General features: G+C 39.4%; 1 protein-coding gene across 2 annotated transcripts in view; it reads left to right on the top strand.

Moving 5' to 3' along the window:
* Positions 1-876: 876 nt before the first annotated feature.
* LCLAT1 (lysocardiolipin acyltransferase 1) overlaps positions 877-21,862 on the top strand; it is a 192,467-nt gene continuing 171,481 nt past the window's right edge. For both annotated transcript variants that reach the window (XM_082671721.1, XM_082671720.1), the window contains exon 1: positions 877-1,041. The gene's annotated coding sequence lies outside the window, so the exon portion shown is untranslated. The remainder of the gene's footprint in view (positions 1,042-21,862) is intronic.

Below are 21,862 nucleotides of genomic sequence, written 5' to 3' on the forward strand. Positions count from 1 at the left end.
AAGTTTCCCTAGGACTGGGGAAGCTGCATGCTAGGGAGAGCTTGGTGCTGCGCGTCAGGAACCTAAGCTCTAGAACGGGTTCTACTACTGATTTGCCCCTGTAGGTTAGGCTTTGTGGACAAAGAATATCACCAGCCATTTCAATAAACAAAGGATGTTGTGGCCATCAAGCCATCAGCCAACACAGTTGCCGCCCCTGCCCCGCACTGTGCACCCTGAGGGAGTTCAGGATGGAAAAAAAACAGGATACTGGCCCTAGACAGTTAAGGTGCATTTCAAAGGAATGATTTTGATGAGCCCAGACTCTGGCGTCTTTCCATAGGTAGAAAAGTGCTAACTTCATTAACTTGAGATGTCTGGTTTTTAATGAACAGTAACCTTTTAAAGTTCCGACTACCTGGTTTTTGTTGCAAAAGCTCCTAAATATCCTGGCTCCTTCCTTACCTCTTCAGCACAGTCCCTCAGAGCGATCTGAGAGGCTGCCTTTTAGGTTTAAGTCCTCAGTATGTTCGTCCAGTAAAACATAATTTTTAATTTTTAGGTTGTGCCTTTCTTGTCAGTCCACAGTTTGTAAATTAAACTCCCCAGATTTCTATTGTCACTTTGAAACTCCAGGGGTTAGAGGGACCATTAGGTTCCCTGGGACAATGCCCTCCGGCATTCCCTATTTCTTATTGCTACTCGCCCCTACGCCCCCTCGCTCTGTGGGTCCCTCCTCTCCTGGAGGCGGGCCGGAAATGAGCGTGGTCACTTTAAGGGAGCCCTCAGTGTCGCGCGCCCGGGGAGCCCCAGGCGGGGGAAGCAGGGGCGGGGCTCCGGGGACCTGGGCTTCTCACGCAGCCGGGGACGCCGCTGCCTCAAGGCGCTCGCAGCCAATCAGGATGGAGCCTGCCGGGACGCATTACAAGGGCGACTGGCCGAAGCCTCCCGCTTCGGGATGAATTAGCGGCGGGTTCTGCACGGAGGTTGTGACCCCCAGGGATTCTCCAGTTCGCCCACGCGCTCCCCACGGTGTCGCGCGTGGTCGTCTGCTAGTTACAGGTGAGAAGCTGGAACCGTCAGGTGGGGTTTACGGCACGGGGAAAATGGCGGCGGCGGCCGGGGAATCCTGGGTCGGCGGAGGGGGAGCAGCCCCATGGGCTTTTCCACCCGAGCCGCGGGCCTCCCTGGGCTGCGGCCCCCTGTAACGGTTACTTGACGGGGAATTGGGGTCACCACGCGGGTGGCGGCGCCGTCGGCTCAGGTGAGAGGAGGCGCGAGGAAGCGACTCCCGGAGGCTAGCGGAGGCGTCGGGGGCCGCGGGGCGGCTCGGGCCGGGTCGACGTGGCCGCGGGAGGAGGAGGGCCAGGTATCTGATAGGTGTTTACAGAAGAGTACCAAGACCTTCCTGCTCCAGATTGGGGAGGGTCCGGGAGCTGCACCGCTGCGAACACAGCCCAGGCTCTGCCGCTGTTAAATCAGATGTGCCAAAGGTCCCAAGTGGCCGCCACGTGCGAGGCTTGGACATGAGCTGTGGAGGGAAAGGGCTGGATCTGGCTTATTTGTGTATGCTCCGAGCGCCTGCCTGTAGGTGCCAGAGTGGCAGTGCCACAAAAGGAAAGGTAGGCCCTTGCCAGGGGCTGATGTCAAGTCTGATCGTCAAGGTGAATCTGAGCTCCTAGTTGTCCATTTGAAGAGAAGAAATAAAAAGTTCGGGAGCTTAGCTGTTGGGAGAGACGTTTTGCTTCTTGGTATTTCCTTGGTTCCGGTGGGTTCCCCGGCAGCATTGCCTCTGCCTTCGAAGTTCATGAACTCTATTCCATGTGCACTTGGCTGCATGTTAAGACTGCGGATTGACTTTCAGCTGAAGCCCAGGAATGTAATGAAGATAAGTATAGGTGAAGGCGTTAACAGTAATGCAATTTTGTCCATTCATGTAGGTCCCTTATTTGAGCAAAGACCTGTCATGAAGTATAACTAGTTGGGTTAATTTTGTGGAGTGCCTTGTTCTGTTACTGAGAAAGCACAGTGGCACTGCTTGTTTGTTATCAGTAGTTGTCTTTGGACTGCCTGCTGTGCATCAGGCACTGTGAAAATGAGGCTTCTCTTACCTATTAATTTGAGCAAATGGTGGTCCGTTTCTTCCCACCAGGTGCTTAGTCTGGCTGTTGCTGATAACCAAGGGTAAACAGTGGGGAAAACCCAAAAGAATCTTTCTTCCACACTGCATCTGTGGAGAGTCAGTTTAGTCTGGGGCGGGGGTTAGGTGTAGTTTCTGGTTCTTACTCTGCCACTTAAAATATCTTAGGGAAATCATGACCTCTCTATCAGTACTTTGTCTTGGAAATGGACAAAGTGATTCTCCAAGCAATCTCACTGTGCTGTTTTGAAGAAAAAAAAAAAAGTGTATGTAAAAGGGCTTAAAAAAGTTAAGCACTGCGTTGACAGTTGACATTTATTACTATGCATTTGCTCCTCAGGCACTGTTCCAAGAGCCTTTAAGGGCTCACTCACCCAGCAACATTGTGTATCATCTTTGTTTTACACGAGGAAGCTGAGGCACATTGAACTTTTAAGTAATTTTCCCCAAATTGCAAGACTAGCATTATGATGCCAGACTGTGTTCTTAACCACCGTGCATACCATCTTCCTGTATCATGCAGATGTGTTATGTGTCAAGGTGATATATATGAACAGACTTTCAATGAAGTAATTTTGTTTGTGGTCTTTTAGTTGTATAAATAATAACTGTGATTCATTCCCTTGGCATCCAGTAGTGATTTATATGGTGATGACTCCAGTTACTTTGGTTAAGTGGTATATTCATCCCACCTTTGGTGCCCATTATTATTATTTTTTTTGTTATTTTTGTTTGTTTTTTTGCGGCCTCTCACTGTTGTGGCCTCTCCCGCTGCAGAGCACAGGCTCCGGACGTGCAGGCTCAGCGGCCGTGGCTCACGGGCCCAGCCGCTCCGCGGCATGTGGGATCTTCCCGGACCGGGGAACGAACCCGTGTCCCCTGCATCGGCAGGCGGACTCTCAACCACTGCGCCGCCAGGGAAGCCCGATGCCCGTTATTTTTAAAAGTATTTTTTAAAATTAATTTATTTAATTTATTTTTGGCTGCGTTGGGTCTGTTGCTGCACGCGGGCTTTCTCTAGTTGCGGTGAGCTGGGGCTACTCTTCGTTGCGGTGTGCGGGCTTCTCATTGTGGTGGCTTCTCTTGTTGTGGGGCACGGGATCTAGGCGCACGGGCTTCAGTAGTTGTGGCATGTGGGCTCTAGAGTGCAGGCTCAGTAGTTGTGGCTCACGGGCTTAGTTGCTCCGCGGCATGTGGGATCTTCCCGGACCAGGGATTGAACCCGTGTCCCCTGCATTGGCAGGTGGATTCTTAACCACTGTGCCACCAGGGAAGTCCCTAAAAGTATTTTAAAGCAAAGAGTCGTTACTAATTTCTAACAGGAAGCACAAATCTATGATTGAGGAAGGTTTTAGTTTTTTATTAAACTCTTTAAAAGAATACTTTGCTGGGTGACTTTTAAAAGACAACTTGTGTTAGGTTCATTGCTTTGACATATTTGTACTAATTTTTCTAGTGTCTATTTATAGAAAGAAGGTGACATGAATAAAAGTGGCTGGGACATTCATTCTTTCATTGAACCTTCATGGAATTGCCCTGCCAAGTCCTTGGGATGTAAAGATTAATTCCTAATCCTGAGTGAGAAAAACAAATAAGTGATTCACTAATACAGGTGATAAGGACTCAAGTATAGTTGTGGTGGGTACAGAGAGCTGCAGGAACACATACTAGGGCACAGTTGCTTCTGCTGGGGTCGTCCTGTGCAAGAAGGGAAGGAGCTGATTGCAGGATAAAGGGAGAAGGGACTTCTAGCCAAAGGAGGAAGCAGTGCAAAATTAGGATGAGAAAGAGGGCATGGGTGCCCAGGTGTCAGGCCAAAATTTTGCAGGAGTTGCTAAGAAAGAAGCCAGGAAAGGTTAGGGCCAGATTGTGAATTCTTAACTAAGAGAGTGACTTTATCCTGTGGGCAGTGGGACCTATAGAAGGATCTTAATCAGATGAGTAACATGATCAACTTTATGCTCTGGAGAGGGGACTTTGGTGGTGACAGGGTCAAAGACAAAATGTTAGGAAGAGACCAGTCAAGGGCAGTTCCCATACTCCAGACCAGAGATGGTGAGGGAGTGAAGCAGGGCATTAACTGTGACAGCAAAGTTCAGAGGCCACCACACATTTGGAAGGCAGAATGGAAGATTGGCTGGGTGTGAAGAATAACTGGATGGGGGAGGGGAGCACCTGCTGAGCTAGTAAAGAGAAGACTAAGCTGTTACATTTGTTCGTTTTGGTTTTTTGGTAACTGTGGTTGGAGAAAGGAGATTCTGTTAATTAATTTAGGAAAGAGGACGGAGCAAGGAGTTCCTTGTTGCTGGTTTTCTGGAGAATTGTAAACCCTCTGAGGTTGTTGGGTCAAATAAGGTGTAATAGAACCTGGCTTAACAGAAGCCTCTAGGCTTTTGATTTCTGAGACTACAGAACACTTAATTATATCATCAAAGTCAGTAGGGTCTAGTATAAAGCGGCCCATTGGAGGAAAGCCCCTCAAAGGGAGTGGGAAGAATCATCTAAGGTATGTTTGGGGTAAAATGTTAGAATAACAGGTGTTAGAGGGTTTTCCTCACTTTTTTAACAGTATGCTTTTAATGTATTTGTACAGAAGTCATTATAATATGGAAGTAGTCACAGATGAATCCTCTAGTTGTAAAACTGATTTCCTCTCAGACGTTCATAACACTAAAGTTGTCTATCACCAACAACATAACATGAATGCATTTCAAATCGACTGCAAGGTGAAACTGTAAACCTTACAAAGATGCAGGAATTCATGAATTCAGAGCAAGGTCAGAACCATTCAAACCATAAGCGCAAATCAAAGAACTACTGAGTAGAGTAGGCACAGATTTCTTAAAAAAGACTTAAAGCAATGATTGTAACAATGATTGATAAATTTGACTTCGTTAAAATTGAGAATTTCTCTCCACCTAAAGACACCATGAAGAGAATGAAGGACAAAATACAGACTGGAAGAAGAAATTCTCAATTCATCTTTCTGACCAAGGACTCACATCCAGAGTGTATGTGTATTGTGTAAAATTAATAAGAAAAAGACAATTTAATTTAAAAATGCACAAAAGTTTTGAATAGGCACTTTCTGAAAGAGGATCTCTGTGTGGCCATTTCGTGTATAGAAAGGTGTTCAATGTTATTAGTCAATGGAGAGTCACAGGCTTTCGAGCGCAGGCTCAGTAGTTGTGGCACACGGGCTTAGTTGCTCCACGGCATGTGGGATCTTCCCAGGCCAGGGATCAAACCCATGTCCCCTGCATTGGCATGGCAGGCGGATTCTTAACCACTGTGCCACCAGGGAAGCCCTGTGGTAAGTTTTGAAAACAGGAAGTATGAGTCCTCCTACTTTGTTCTTCTTTTTCAAAATTGGGTTGTCTATTCTGGATCCCTTGTAAGTCTTTATGAATTTTAGAATCAGCTTGTAAGTTTCAAGAAAGAAGTCAGCTGTGGATCTGGTAGTCAGTGATTTTTAATACTATATTCATTGAATTGTACAACCATTACCACAATTAATTTTAGAACATTTTTATCACCTCAAAAAGAAACCCTGTATCCATTAACAGTGACACCTCATGTCCCCTCATCCTCCCACCTTTCACGTAGGCAAGTACTAATCTACTTCCTGCCTGTTCTGGACATTTCCTTTAAGTAGAATCATATAATATGTGGTCTTTTGTGACTGGCGTCTTTCACTTAGCATAACGTTTTAAGTGTTCATCCCTGTTGCAGCATGTAACAGTACTTAATTCCTTTTTATGGCCGAATAATACTCCATTGTGTGGATATGCCACATTTTATTTATCTACTCATCAGTTGATGGACATTCATGTACAAGTTTTTTGTGCAGATGTATGTTGTAATTTTTTTTTTTTTTTTTGGTATATAACTAGGAGTTGAATTTCTGGGTAATACGGTATAATTTTTTGAGGAACCATCAGACTTTTCCAGGCTGTACCATTTTACAATCTCATCGCAGCATATGGGGGTTCCCATATTTCTCCATCTTCCCCCAACACTTGTTATTATCTCTTTGATTATAGCCATTCTAGAGAAGTTATAATAAAACATTCTCCTGAGTGTGAGTTGATATTGTGGTTTTGATTTGCATTTCCCTGATGGCAGATGATGTCAAGCATCTTTTCATGTGGTTATCAGGCATTAGTATATTTTCTTTGGAGAAATGTCTATTCAGATCCATTGTCCATTTTTTAATGGGTTATTTGCCTTTTTACTACTGAGTTATAGAAGTTCTGTATATATTCTTCTTATAAGCCCCTTATCATATATATGATTTGCAGAAGTTTTCTTCTATTCCGTAGGTTGTCTTTTCCATTGACATGCAGTTTGCAGTTGCTTTTTTTCTTTGGTGTATTTATCTTGTATCTGCACCCTTACTGAACTCACATATTAGGAGGGTCTAGGAGGTTTTTGGATAGATTTCTTGGGATTGTCTATGGAAACCATCATGTCATTTGCAAATAGGGACAGGTTTATTTCTTCTTTCTGTATGGCTTTTATTTCCTTTTCTTGCCTTCTTGCATTGACTAGAATTTTCAGTACTGTGTTGTATAAGAGTGGTGAGAGTGGACATTGTTGTTCTCAATAATAGGGGCAATGCATTGTTCATTTTTTCTTTTAGCATTAGGTGTAATGATGTTTGCTGTATGTTTTTTTATAGTTGCTTGTTATCTAATTGAGGAAGTTCCCCTGTATTCCTTTTTTTTTTTTCTGAGAGTTTTACTCATAAACAGGATTGTTTTTTATCAGATAATTTTTTCTGTATAGATTGGTATGATCCTGTGAATATGTATTTTATCAGTTTGTCAATATTGTGGGTTACATTGATTCTTGAATATTCAACTAAGGATTTTTGTGCCTACATTCATGTATTGGTCTATAGTTTTTTTCTTTTGTACTGTCTTTTCCTGGTTTTTTTTTTTTTTTGGTGGTACGCGGGCCTCTCACTGTTGCGGCTGCTCCCGTTGCGGAGCACAGGCTCCGGACGCGCAGGCTCAGCGGCCATGGCTCACGGGCCCAGCTGCTCCGCGGCATGTGGGATCTTCCCAGACCGGGGCACGAACCCGTGTCCCCTGCATCGGCAGGCAGACTCTCAACCACTGCGCCACCAGGGAAGCCCTCCTGGGTTTTGCATCAGGGAAGTACTAGCTTCATAAAGTAAATTGGGAAGTGCTCCTTATTCTTGTGTTTACCAGAATAGATTGTGTTAATTTTTCTTTAAACATTTGGCAGAATTCTCTCATCAAACAATCTTAGCCAGGAGATTTCTTTTTCATGAGGTTTTAAATTACGAGTTTAATTTCCTTAATAGTCACAGGGCTATTCAGATTATCTATTTCATCTTGGGTGAGTTGTGTGCTTTCGAGGAATTGGTCCATTGACACACGAAGTAGGGCTCCTCACTGCTGCTGGGCAGGAGTGGAAGTTTCAGCTCCTCTCTAGGCCTTCACTGATACTACTATGCCTTCTTGCTGTTCTCCACATGGCCTGTACTGACACCACTGGGAGGGGATGGCCTTCTTACCCCTGGAGGGCAGAGAAAGTCCTGACTCTCTACTAGGCCTTGTCTCATACCATCCTGGTGGACATGAGAAGGGGAGCCTCCTTACTGTCATGGCAGTAGAAGTCCAGGCTCTCCAGGTGGTCTTCATAGACACTGAGGCAGGGCAAGGGGGAGTCTTACACCTACCTGGCAAGGGAAGAAGTTCTGCCTTTGATATCATCCCTGCAGGAGTGAGGGTGGGGGGTAAGGGGAGGGAGTAAGGGGGGTAACCTGTAATGTTGAGGCACAACAGTACAGCCTGGTGAGAGGGAAAGTTCAGGCTCCCTACTTGGCTTACGTTGTTGTGGGTGGGGATGAGCCACAGTTTTTCCTGTGGTTTTTGGCTGGAGTGCCAGTGGTTATTGTCTGCAAGTCTTCTGTTTTGCTCTGCTGCTCTTTTCTTGGTTTTCTGGAAGAGCAGGAACTTTTTTGTCAGCCCCCATTGGTATTTCTGGATTACTGGCTGCTTCAGCTTTGTGTCCACGTGATATATATGAGGCAAAAGGAAAACCCAGAGAACTCACTACCATGTTGTTCGACGGGTCCCAAGGTGCCTCCCTAGCTAGTGTGCCTTCTCTCCATGCTCAGAGTCTTTTTTTTTTTTTTAATTATTTATTTGGCTGCTCGGGTCTTAGTTGTGGCATGCGGGATCTTTGATCTTCGTTGCGGCAGGCAGGTTTTTCAGTTGTGGCATGTGGGATCTTTAGTTGCAGCATGTGAACTCGTTGTTGCGGCATGCATGTGGGATCTAGTTCCCTGACCAGGAATCGAACCCGGGCCCCGTACATTGGGAGTGCGGAGCCTTAGCCCCTGGACCGCCGGGGAAGTCCCACCTTCAGAGTCTTTTGTTTGTTTCATATATGATGTCCAGGGTTTTTAGTTGCACTTAGCTGGAGCAGTAGGAGCAGTACATCTACTTGATTTTACTGGAGTGGTAGTTGGACTGGGATTGATTTTGTTTATGGAAGAAAACATAGGGTGGAAATTAAGATGCATATATTGGCCAGTTAGACACTTAAGTTAATTTTGGGTCAGTTACTTGGAAGTGACAATTTAACTATGTCTTTTTTCCTTCAGAGAGTAATTCTCCTTGTCATTGTTCAGTAAAACCAAACCCTCGTTAGTTTTAGATCTCTTAAGAAGCTAGACAATCCAATGAATTAATTTATTTCTGCATTTATATATAAATGCATAATAATTCTAAATTTCTGGTTTAGTATGTGAAGAAAACAATTTATTGTAGTGAAAGATTAGTTTTATGGAGGGGACTAACTCAGTTTTTCTAATGGTTGTCAGAGATCTTGAAGCTGTGGATTTTTTTCTAAAAGAAGAAAAAGGCAATGTGCATGGTGGTTAAGAACTATGTAAGGAAAATTTGTGAAAGTCTTGAAATGTACAAAAGGGATTACGGGGTGTTTTCATTGGAAACTAGGTGGTCTAAAGCACATTTCCTGGAGATCTAATCTATGGGATCTACAGCTTTTATTATTTTTTGATTTATTTTATAATGTTGTAAGTTGTGAATAACTCACAGCAGTGCAAATTGCTCTTGTCCTTAGACATGCAAATGAATTTTGTTGGTTGGAGGTACTGTTGATTTCTTTTCCTCTTTTGTGGGGGAAGCAGGTTTTGGATCTATTAAGCAAATCCATTTCACCATTCCTGATGCCTGTATGTTTGTGTTCTTTGGATCCACTTTTGAACCAGATGAAACATCTTATTTATTCCATAATTAATTAATGAGTTACATAAAATCATAGACAGGCGTTCATTTTATATTTGTATGGGAGACACAGTGTTACCTTTTTGTTTGTTTGAATTATCCTTTTAACAGCTTGAACTGTGATGTGCTTGAATCCCACTGTAGCACTTACTGTCATTGTGATTTTCTGTAATACTTACTGCAGCTAGGTAGGTTCTGGTTTTCTCATCCTTGTTTTATAGATAAAGAAAAGGAAGCTTTTAAGAAGTCGTATAACTTGCCAAGAGCTGGAGGTGTTAGAGAACCCAGTGCTTTCTGACTTTTAACCCTTTATGCTCAGCCGACTTCCTTCCTTGCTTGAAATGTTACTGTCTCCCCCAAATCTGGCAACTGTGGACTAAGGAGTACTTTTGCTAGAATACACTTCTATCACATCATTTTTGAGCTTAAGAACTTTCAGCTCTAGATGATTGCAGGATAAAACCCACACTTCTTAGGCAGCCATTCAAGGCTCACCACAGTCCTTCAAGCCTAAACTAACAATAATACTGTCCCAAACTTTATATAGAAGCAAAGCAAACAAACACCTATTGTGTTTCTTGGATGGGCCACCACTCATTGTGTATCTCCAGCGAACTGCACTGGAGATGGAAGACATACCTTCCAGTTCCTTATAAACTATAACTGGGAAGTCAGAATATATTAAAAGACTGTCAGTATAAAAATAGCACATGCTGATCAATGAGCAGTATAGATATTGAAATGCTTTTGGAGTTCAAAAAAGCAGCAGCTTCATGGAGCAGATGTATTTGGAGCTTGGTCTTACCAAGATGGTAGGATTTTGATAATTGTCACATCTGGGGAGAGGACGCCTGTAGTGAGGAAGCTCATGAGTGAAAGGAATGGAGGAGGTTGTTGGACATGTATGGAAAGGTGGTGTTGATGGCAGTGAATAGTTTATGTGGAGGGAACCTTTTCTGAAGGCCAGGGTCTATTCCCTGTCTCAAAACATGTCTTCAAAAGCTGCAGCATGTTTTAACTAACTGAATTTGTGCAAGGTCTCTGTTCTTTGAAACTAGAGTTGTTTGAAATGACCCCAAAACTATTTTAGGACCTACCTAGGTGATAAGGTTGGGTGATCATGTTGGTTAACATTACTTTTAGTAATGCAACATCAGAATAAATACAGTATTTCAAGTAACCAGTCTGAAGGAGATAGCATTCTTTATATTGGGCAAGTTTTGGTAAATATGTATTTTTAAAGGTCTTCTTTTGTACCTGAACTCACTATGTCATTTTATACTCAGTCTCCTGTATTCTGTAGGGTTTGAATCATTCCTGACTCGTTAAAGCCTAACAGTTTTTTGGTCATCTGGGTTCCCATTTAAAAACAAAACAAGGGACTTTCCTGGTGGTCCAGTGGTTAAGACTCCACGCTCCCAATGCAGGGGACCTGGGTGCAATCCCTGGTCAGGGAACTAGATCCTGCGTGCCTCAACTAAGAGCCTGCATGCCGCAGTGAAGATCCTGAGTGCCACAACTAAGATCTGGCGCAGCCAAATAAATAAATAAATATTAAAAAAAAAAAGGAACATTACATCAATGAATTAAAAAAAATAAAAAACTTTAATTTTTATTGTGATTTTGTAAATAACATGCATTTTGGAAAATAAAAAATGTATAAAGAACAGTTCAAAATCACGTTACTCAGGTAATTAGTCACCCTTGTTTATTAATATTGCACTGCTTTTGTTTATATAGTTGCATATACAATTTTGTAGTTGTACTCTTTTCAGTTAATTTTGTAAGGATTTTCCCATGTCATAAGATTTTTTGGAAAATATAGCTTCTATTAATATGTAAACATATTACAATTATATATGTTTGTTATTTTGTTTTTTCCCTTTAAGTAAAAACAGAATAATTTACTTACTATATTTTAAGTGCTTTTTTCACTTAATGCATCATGGCTAGCTTTCTAAATGACAGCTTATATTGTTGTATTTCATTTTTCACCGGCTACATTGAATTCCATTGTAGACATATACCATCATTTAGCTATTTCTATATTGATGGGCGTTTATACTATTTCTAATTTTCACATACAAGTAGAATTTCAGTGAGCATGTGAATTTTTATTTATTTATTTATTTAATTGAAATATCATTGGTTTACAGTATTAGTTTCAGATGTACTAGTGATTCAATACTTTTATAGATTATATGCCATTTAAAGTTGCTATAGCGACTTCCCTGGTGGTCCAGTGGTTAAGACTCTGTGCTTCCACTGCAGGGGGCATGGGTTCAATCCCTGGTCAGGGAACTAAGATCCTACATGCCATGCAGCGTGGCCAAAAATAAATGAAGAAAGAAAGAGAGGGAGGGAAGGAGGGAGGCGGGAGGGAGGGAGGGAGGAAGGAAGGAAGTTAGGAAGTTATTATAAAATATTGGCTCTATTCCCTGTGCTGTACAATATATCCTTGTAGCTTATTTATTTTATACACAGTAGTTTATATCTCTTAATCCCCTACCCCTATCTTGCCCCACCTCCCTTCCCTCTCCCCACTGGTAATCAGTAGTGTGTCCGCTACATCTGTAAGTTTGTTTCTGTTTTGTTATATTCATTCATTTCACTTTTTAGATTCCACATGTAAGTGATAACATACAGTATTTATCTTTCTCTGACTTATTTCACTAAGCATAATACCCTCCAGGTCCATCCATGTTGTTGCAAATGGCAAAATTTCATTCTTTTTTAGGGCTGAGCAATACTCCATTTTATATATATATATATATATATATATATATATATATGAAAAATACACACCACATCTTCCTTATCCATTCATCTGTTGATGGACACTTAGATTGCTTCTATATCTTAGCTATTGTGTATAATACTGCAGTAAACATAGGGGTGCATATATCTATTCAAATTAGTGGTTTTGTTTTTTTTTCCTCAGATAAATACCCAGGAGTGAAATTGCTGGATTGTATTGTATTTCTACTTTTCGTTTTTTGAGGAACCTCCATACTGTTTTCTGTAGTGGCTGCACCAGTTTGCATTCCCACTAGCAGTGTACTATGTTTCCCTTTTCTCCGCATCCTTGCCAACATTTGTTATTTGTGTTCTTTTTGATGATAGTCATTCTGACAGGTGTGACGTGATATCTCATTGTGGTTTTGACTTGCATTTCTCTGATGATTAACCATGTTGAGTACCTTTTCAGGTGCTTGTTGGTCATCTGTATGTCTTCTTTGGAAAAATGTCTGTTTAGGTCTTCTGCCCATTTTTTAATTGGGTTGTTTGTTTTTTGATATTGAGTTTTATGAGCTGTTTATATATTTGGATATTAACCCCTTATCAGTCATATCACTTGCAAATATTTTCTCCCATTCAGTAGGTTGTCTTTTTGTTTTGTTGGTGTTTTTTTGTGTGCAAAAGCTTTTAAGTTTAATTAGGTCCCTTTTGTTTATTTTTGCTTTTGTTTCCTTTGCTTGAGGAGACAGATCCAAAAAAATGTTGCTATGATTTAGGTCAGAGAGTGTTCTGCCTGTTTTCTTCTAGGCGTTTTATGGTTTGCAGTCTTAACGTTTAGTTTTTTAATCCGTTTTGAGTTTATTTTTGTATGTGGTATGAGAAAATGTTGTAATTTCATTCTTTTACATGTAGCTATCCAGTTTTCTGAGCATCACTTATTGAAGAGACTGTCTCTTCCCCATTGTATAGTCTTGCTTCCTTTGTTGTAGATTAATTGACTGTAATTTTTTTGGTTTATTTCTGGGCTTTCTGTTCTGTTGATCTATATTTCTGTTTTTGTGCCAGTACCATACCGTTTTGATTACTGTAGTTTTGTAGTATAGTCTGAAGTCAGGGCACCTGATTCCTCCAGTTCCGTTTTTCTTTCTCAAGATTGCTTTGGCCAGTGGGCATTTTTATACATAAGTTTTTTCCCTCACTTTGATGAGTATTTTTGTAGGATAGATGATTAGAAGAATTATTGGGTACAAATCTATTTATTTGCCTTTTAAATCTTGTCGGCTATGCTGAATTGCTTTTTAAAAGGTCTCTATCAGTTTATATTCTCAGTAATAGTATGTTTAAGAGTCCCTGTGTCCTCATACCCTCACTTTTGCTAGGTATTGGGGTGGCCAAAAACTTCGTTTGGGTTTTTCCATAAGATGGTACAGAAAAACCCGAACGAACTTTTTGGCCAACCCAATATTATCCTTGTCAAATATGGAAGGGTAGTAGTTGGAAACATGACATCACATTGCTTTAATTTGATTTCTTTGTTTTTTAGTGTTTCGTATGTGACTGTTTTCTTTGCTCATTTTTTCTATTGCTATATTCTAATTTTTAATGCTTTCATATTTTACATATAACTGTTTAATTCATCTTGAATTTTGATTTTATGGAATGAAAACTGCTTGATTCTGAAGGAGTTCAAGGGCTGGTGGGCCTTAAAATTATGTGTTGGAAAAATTCAGACAATAAAAATAATTTTTGCTGCTTTTGGAAAGTAGTCCATTTCAAATTCATTTAAAAACTTAGTTTATTATTACCCAATTCTATAATGTTTGTTGGGGAAATAAGAAAATCCTGCCAACAAAAAGACCCCTCTTTACCAATGTAGAAGGGAGAAAAAACTCGATATATTGGGTATGCATGTGAGATAACATGCATGTAGATAGTTCAAGGAGAGACTACAAACTTTGAGTAGAATTTCATTCATCTTTACAGTAAAATAGAGATTTAGTGTTTCTTTTATATTTTTGAGAGACAAATGGATGTCCCCTGTGATAGTCTCCTTTACACCTGGTGATAGATTCCTGAGTTAATTTCAGAGGTATGTGTTTATCGTTATGAGAGTCAGAAGGCCTGTGACTTTGCATTGTGAAATCTGGAGACTAAGATTACCTAATTCCTGACCAAAGGGTTTGGTGTATGTTTTTAAGGAGACACACTGTGGTAGGCTGAAAATAGCTTTCCAAAAGAGATCCAAGTCCTGATCTCTGGTAACCTTATATGGCCAAAAGGGTCTTTGCAGATGTGATTAAATTGGAGGTCTTGAGCTGGGGCAGTTAACCCTTGATTATCTGGTTGTATTCTAAATGCAATTAAATATACCCTTTTAAGAGGGAGGCAGAAGGAGATGGTACACACAGAGAAGAGGAGGAGGCAAGGTGACCCACCATGGAGGCAGAGATTAGAGTGATGTGGCCACAAGTCAAGGAATTCTGGCACCATCAGAAGCTGGAGGAGGCAAAGAATGGATTCTCCCCTAAAGCCTCTGAAGGGAGTGTGGCTTGACACCTTGATTTCAGTATTGGGCTACTAATACTGTTTTCAGGCTTTTTGCCTCTAGAACTGTGAAAGAGTACATTTATTACGGTGTTCTAAGCCACCAAGTAATTTGTTATAGCAGCCATAGGGGGGGAAATATGTCACCTCAGGGGAGGAGAGCATTAGCTCTCTCCCCTTGATTAAGAACATTTTCATTTTATTTACCCTTATATTAATTATTGGTAATAACACTTGGCTCTTGCCTTCTCTTTGTTAATGACTATCATTTATTTGTTCCCATGATTGAGTAACAGAGGTTAAAGTTAAATAGGCTACAAAGTGACTTTAAAATAGAAAAGAAAATGTAACCTCAATGGTATTTGTAAAGTTGATGGTGATGTATTTTGACTATTTTTTTTTTAGACCTGAAAAGTAGAATAATTTGTAATCATTTATATCATGAAGTTCTTTTCAGTTTTGCTTTTGGATTGCAGAGAATAAAGTCTGTTTTTCTTACTAGTGAAGCTGTGTGATAGTTACTGGGTACTTATTAACCAGTTTGAATGTTTGATACATTTTTTTTTTCTGCAATGGAAAGAATTTCAAGTTCATAGTAGCATTTTGTTAAAATTTTCCTTACTTTACAAGTTCTAATTTTTTTCAACCAAGTAGCAGATTATACTTAATGCCATAATTGAACTTATGACTTTTTTCATTGACAAGTAATTTCTTATATTTTTGATGAACTAACCATGTGTAGATTTAGAGTTATTAGAAAATTTATTTTTCCAGTTTTCTGAAAAATTTATTTTCCTTGTTTTATGTTTTTATGTCTTTTTTTAAGAAGATGATTAATCTCTTTTCCCAGTTCTGTGTCTCTTTGAGAATTTTTTGTTTTGTTAGAATTTTCAGGACTCTAACCACACTCATTTTAAAGTTCTGCTTTTTTAGTTTCATAATCATGTAGTTTTATTTTCATTCATATTTCTGTTTTCCTATTTTCTTTAATAACACTTTTATTTTAAAATCTTAAATTGACTGCTTAGTTTATGTTCTCTTAAGTATTATTATTTTAGACAATGTATATGAGTACAGCTTTGTATGAATTCCATAGCTTTTGATATGGAACATCTTTACATTTTTTCCTTAATATTCTGTTATTGTTTTTAAACTTTGGTGGAGGGCTTATTAAAAGTATAGATGCTCTAACTCCACTCTTGATCTATTAAATGAGAATCTCTGGGTGTAGGGCTTAAGCTTCTGTATTTTAAACAAGCTCCCCAGGTAATCTGAGTGCACACCAAATTCGAGAACTACAAGTCTTGTTTATCCTTTAATTTTTAAAAAATTACTGCAGCATTATTTAAGAGTTTAGAAATTTACAGGATTAGGATTCTTTGTTTTGAATTCATTATTAATTATTGGTTTTGTTGTGTTATAATCAGAAAATATGCCCTGTAAATTAATTGAGGTTGCCATTGTGGCTTAACAGACAACTGATTTTTGTAAATAATCTCCACTATGGATACTTGGAAAAAAAAGTTAGGCTATGACATTTGGTTTCTATTAATTAAAAAAAAATTGAGATGGAAATTCACAAATCATAAAATTAACCATTTTAAAGTGAACAAATCAGTGGCATTTAGTACATTCACATTGTTGTGCCACTGCTTCCTCTGTCTAGTTCCAAAGCACTTCATCACCCCAAAAGGAAACCCTGTTACTACCTTTTTCTCCCCAGTCCCTGGCAACCACCAATCAGCTGTCTGTCTCTATGAGTTACCTTTTCTGGATATTTTATATAAATATGTATATAAATATATATATAAATATGTGACCTTTTGTGTCTTGCTGCTTTTACTTAGCATACTGTTATCAAGGTTCATCCATGTTGTAGCACATATCAGTACTTCATTCCTTTTGTTAAAATATTTATTTATTTATTTTTGGCTGTGTTGGGTCTTCGTTTCTGTGTGAGGGCTTTCTCTAGTTGCGGCAAGCGGGGGCTACTCTTCATCGCTGTGTGCGGCTTCTCATTGTCCTGGCTTCTCTTGCTGTGGAGCACAGGCTCTAGATGCGCAGGCTCAGTAGTTGTGGCTCACGGGCTTAGTTGCTCTGCAGTATGTGGGATCTCCCCGGACCAGAGCTTGAACCCGTGTCCCCTGCATTGGCAGGCAGATTCTTAACCACTGCGCCACCAGGGAAGCCACCCCCCCCCTTTTTTTTCTTCATTCCTTTTTAAGGCTGAGTAATATTCCCTTGTATGTATATATAATACTACAGTTTGTTTACCCATTCATCCATTGAAGGGCATTTAGGTAGTTTCTACCTTTTGGCTATGGTAAATAGTGCTGTTATAAAAATTAGTGAACAAGTATTTGCGTACCTAGCTCCAGTCCTTCTAGGTGTGTACCTAGGAGTGAAAATGCTGGATAATAAAGTAAATCTATGTTTAACTTTTTGAGGAATTGCCAACCTGTTTTCCCAGAGCAGCTGCACCATATTACATTCTCATCAGCAGTGTATGAGGCTTCCAGATTTTCTGCATCTTCACCAATACTTGTTATTTTCCATTTTTTAAATTATAGCCATTCTTGTTGGGTATGTAGTAGTATCTCATTGTGGTGTTGATTTGTGTTTGCCTAATGATAATGACACTGAGCATTTTGTCACGTGCTTATTGACTGTATATCTTTCGAGAAATGTCTGTTTAAGTCCTTTGCTCACTTAAAAAAGCTGTTTGTCTTTTTGTTGTTGAGTTGTAAGAGTTCTTTAATATTCTGGATACTAGACCCTTGATTTGCAAAAGTTTTCTCCCATTATGTGGGTTGTTTTTTCACTTTCTTGATAGTGTTATTTGATGTACAGAAGTTTTAAATTTTGATCAAGTCCAACTCATTTTGTTTTTTGTCTTTTGTTGTGGTTTTAGTGTCATATCTAAGAATCCATTGCCAAATCTAAGGTTGTGAAGATTGACCCATATATTTTCTTCGAAGAGTTTTATAGTTTCAGCTCTTACATTTAGGTCATTGATCCTTTTTGAGTTAATTTTTGTCTGTGGTATAATACAGAGGTCAGTTCATTCTTTTGGATATGGATATCCAGCTGTTCTAGTACCATTTGTTTCAGACTATTCTTTCCCCATTGAATGGTCTTGGCACCCTTGTCAAAAATCAGTTGGCCATAGATGTATGGGTATATTTCTGTATGGGTATATTTCTGGACTCTCACTTTTATTCCATTGATCTGCATGTCTTTTCTTATGCCAGTACCATACTGTTTTGATTATTATAAGCTTTGTGGTAAGTTTTGAAGTTGGGAAGTGTGAGTCTTCCAACTTTGTTCTTTTTTATTACTGTTTGGCTACTTGGGACTCCTTGAAATTCCATATGAATTTGAGGATCAGCTTTTCCATTTCTGCAAAACAGGCTGTTGGAATTTCAAAAGAGATTGCATTAAATCTGTAGTTTATTTTAGGGGGACAACTTTCATTCTTTCACCATTGAGTATGATGTTAGCTGTAGGTTTTTTTTTAAGTGCCCTTATTTTTCTTTTAAATCTTTAAAATTTTTCTAAACGGAGTTAAAATTGCTCAACTTTAAATAGGCTTATTTAAAATGTTTTTGCCAGTTTATGGGAAGTTGTCTCAAAATTGAGAACAGAAGAAATTTTTGTACGGTAATAATTTGGTCCTTACGTGGTCAGGAATATACAGAAAGCGTTTATGGAAAAGGGGAGAAAAGGACACAGGACCTTCAGAGCTTATTGAATCCAGGGTTTTACTCCCTGAACTGTTGCAGTTGACAATTGCATCTACTTCTAAGGCTTCACTTTTTAATATTGGCTTGCAGGAAAACAAACTTTCCCCAGATTGAGCCTTTTAAAATTAAAAATGCTTTTTAATGTGTTAATTTCTTTCTTGGTTTGTAATAAATGTTTATAAATATCAGTAACTTGGTTTTCCTGAGGCCTTTTCTGAGGAGGAAAGAACCATGGACCAATGGCTGCATCAGAAGTTGCTCAGAAAAATGGAAACTCATTTTCTTAGAAAAATGGAAATGCCCCCAGAGTCAGAATGCACACTAATCTTGCATTTGGTAAACTGTCTTATTACTTGTCTTCCTTATAGTTATTTTAGTGGCAGATATGCAAAATATTTTTAATGGACCAGGTCTTAGAAATATATTGCAGAGAGACAGGAGGTGGTTACCTTTCCTAGTCATTTAAGTTATTTTCAGTTTTCCTAAACATTTTTGGGAAAAATATCCAAGAGCCCTGTTAGAATAATTTTGCTTCTTTGCTTCTTTGAGTCTTGCCAGCATTGCTCCCTCCCCCCAACCTTGCCCCCCATATTGTAACGGAATCTTTTGTGCCATGTTTAGCTAATGCATTGAGACTTTTAAGTCACAGAGGTAAGGAAAAATTAGCTGTGGATCAGTGTGTTGCCTAAAACTTTTTGCATTAAACAAACCATAATTATGCCTTTCTCTCCATCCTCTCTGGAGTTTAAAAAATAGTGTAATGATTTGTTGTCTCTGAATATACTTGATATTTGTGTACAGTATATCTGTGGCCTCACCAGTCAATGGAGAGCAGATGTTTTCTCTTGGAAAATAGTTTTCCTGGAATAGATATTTCTGATTGCTAATTTGTTATATATATGTATACATATGTTTATTTCTGAGACAGTCCTGAACAAGGGCAGGATATGTGTGTGTGTGTGTGTGTGTGTGTGTGTGTGTGTGTGTGTGTGTGTGTGTGTATGAGTCAGCTTTCTCCAGAGAAAGAGAACCAGTAGGATATAGAGATATTTATACATATCTCTACCTTAAATATTAAAAATTTAAGTTTGGGCAGAAGACCTAAATAGACATTTCTCCAAAGAAGATATACAGATTGCCAACAAACACATGAAAGAATGCTCAACATCATTAATCATTAGAGAAATGCAAATCAGAACTACAATGAGATATCATCTCACACCAGTCAGAATGGCCATCATCAGAAAATCTAGAAACAATAAATGCTGGAGAGGGTGTGGAGAAATGGGAACACTCTTGCACTGCTGGTGGGAATGTGAATTGGTACAGCCACTATGGAGAACAGTATGGAGGCTCCTTAAAAAACTACAAATAGAACTACCATATGACTCAGCAATCCCACTACTGGGCATATACCCTGAGAAAACCATAATTCAAAAAGAGTCATGTACCAAAATGTTCATTGCAGCTCTATTTACAATAGCCAGGAGATGGAAACAACCTAAGTGTCCATCATCGGATGAATGGATAAAGAAGATGTGGCACATATATACAGTGGAATATTACTCAGCCATAAAAAGAAACGAAATTGAACTATTATTTGTAATGAGGTGGATAGACCTAGAGTCTGTCCTACAGAGTGAAGTAAGTCAGAAAGAGAAAGACAAATACCGTGTGCTAACACATATATATGGAATTTAAGAAAAAAAATGTCATGAAGAACTTAGGGGTAAGACAGGAATAAAGACACAGACCTACTAGAGAATGGACTTGAGGATATGGGGAGGGGGAAGGGTAAGCAAGAGAGAGGCATGGACATATATACACTACCAAACGTAAGGTAGATAGCTAGTGAGAAGCAGCTGCATAGCACAGGGAGATCAGCTCGGTGCTTTGTGACCGCCTGGAGGGGTGGGATAGGGAGGGTGGGAGGGAGGGAGACACAAGAGGGAAGAGATATGGGAACATACGTATATGTATAACTGATTCACTTTGTTATAAAGCAGAAACTAACATACCATTGTAAAGCAATTATACTCCAATAAAGATGTAAAAAAAATTTAAGTTTATTTAAAATTTATACATGTTTCTTTTTAATACATTCATATGTATGTATGTATGTATCTATATGTTTAATATGTAACATAATATACATTACATAATATTCCATTCAAATGCTAATCTTATCCTGAAACACCCTCACCGGCACATCCAGAAATAATGTTTAATTTGGGTATTCCATGGCCAGTCAGTTTGACATATAAAATTAGCCATCACAGTGTGCCTCTTACTAGTAAAAGGAATTGAAGTCTATTATGATCCTTTTTATTTTAGTTAGTGTCTTTGGGATAAAGAGAGTGGGTAGAGGGAGAAGCTTAGAAGCCACCTAGTTCTCCTGATGTGGGTCACTTGCATCTGGAACATCTTCTCTGACTCTGTTATCAGTATGTTTCTCATCCTTTACTTCTCTTTATAATTCTCCATGATTATACTCTTGATAATTTATGAAGCTGAACACAGACTTTTGTATTGATTTCTTCTAAAATGAGATAAAAATATACCTACTTTTATGGATGGGAGGTGAACATGGATACGTGCAAAGGGATGGCAAAATTTGAGGACCTTTTATAGAACAGACTACCAAACTTATTTTTTCATCTTCTGCCATGAATTCTGCCATTGAATTGGCCATTATCCTTAGCTGTTTGAACTTCTTAAAGGGGGTCACTGGATGGATAGTGGAGATGAGTGGCAACAGCTTGTTGTGGCTGCTATTCCTTGGCTTCACTGTTATCCACAGTCTGAATATGGGCTTTGCGGTTCTGAAACCTGATTTTCTTGCTTCATCCGGTGCTCATGACTTCATTCATGCCAACACAATTCACCAGGATTGATTTTTCAGAAGCCAAAGTTCTGTTTATTAATATACATGGGGAGATGGACCTTTCCAGTCTGATTCATACTCACTGTTGGAGTGTCATTTTGTGTTGATAATCTAAGTGCTGAACAACATCTAAGTACTGAATGGTGTCTTATCAGTGGTAAGAGAGTTGACTAGTTACTCATTAAACGATAATATAATGACTTACAGAAATATAAAAATAAATGTGTTAAGGATTTTATTTAATTCATAATCAATGAGAGAACCGGGCAAATGGTATATAACTGGTTCAAAGGAAAGTGAAAAAAAGTCCCACAAATTTGTATGGAGTAAAGGAATGTTGAAATGGATTGCAGACGGAGACAAAAGCGGTCTGTGGGGGAGGGGGAGCCGATGAGCAGTGAGCGAAGTCGGATGAACCCTCTTCCTGACACGATGACTCTGCATGTCTCTCAGTTACCTACAGTTTATAGATTTGTAAAATTTCACATAGCGGTGGAGTATGATGAGGTTGAAGGGTGTGCTATAAACAGTGCCTAGTTTTCCATGT

Source organism: Grampus griseus, assembly GCF_964374135.1.
Source record: "Grampus griseus genome assembly, chromosome: 15".
Taxonomy (NCBI): Eukaryota; Metazoa; Chordata; class Mammalia; order Artiodactyla; family Delphinidae; genus Grampus; species Grampus griseus.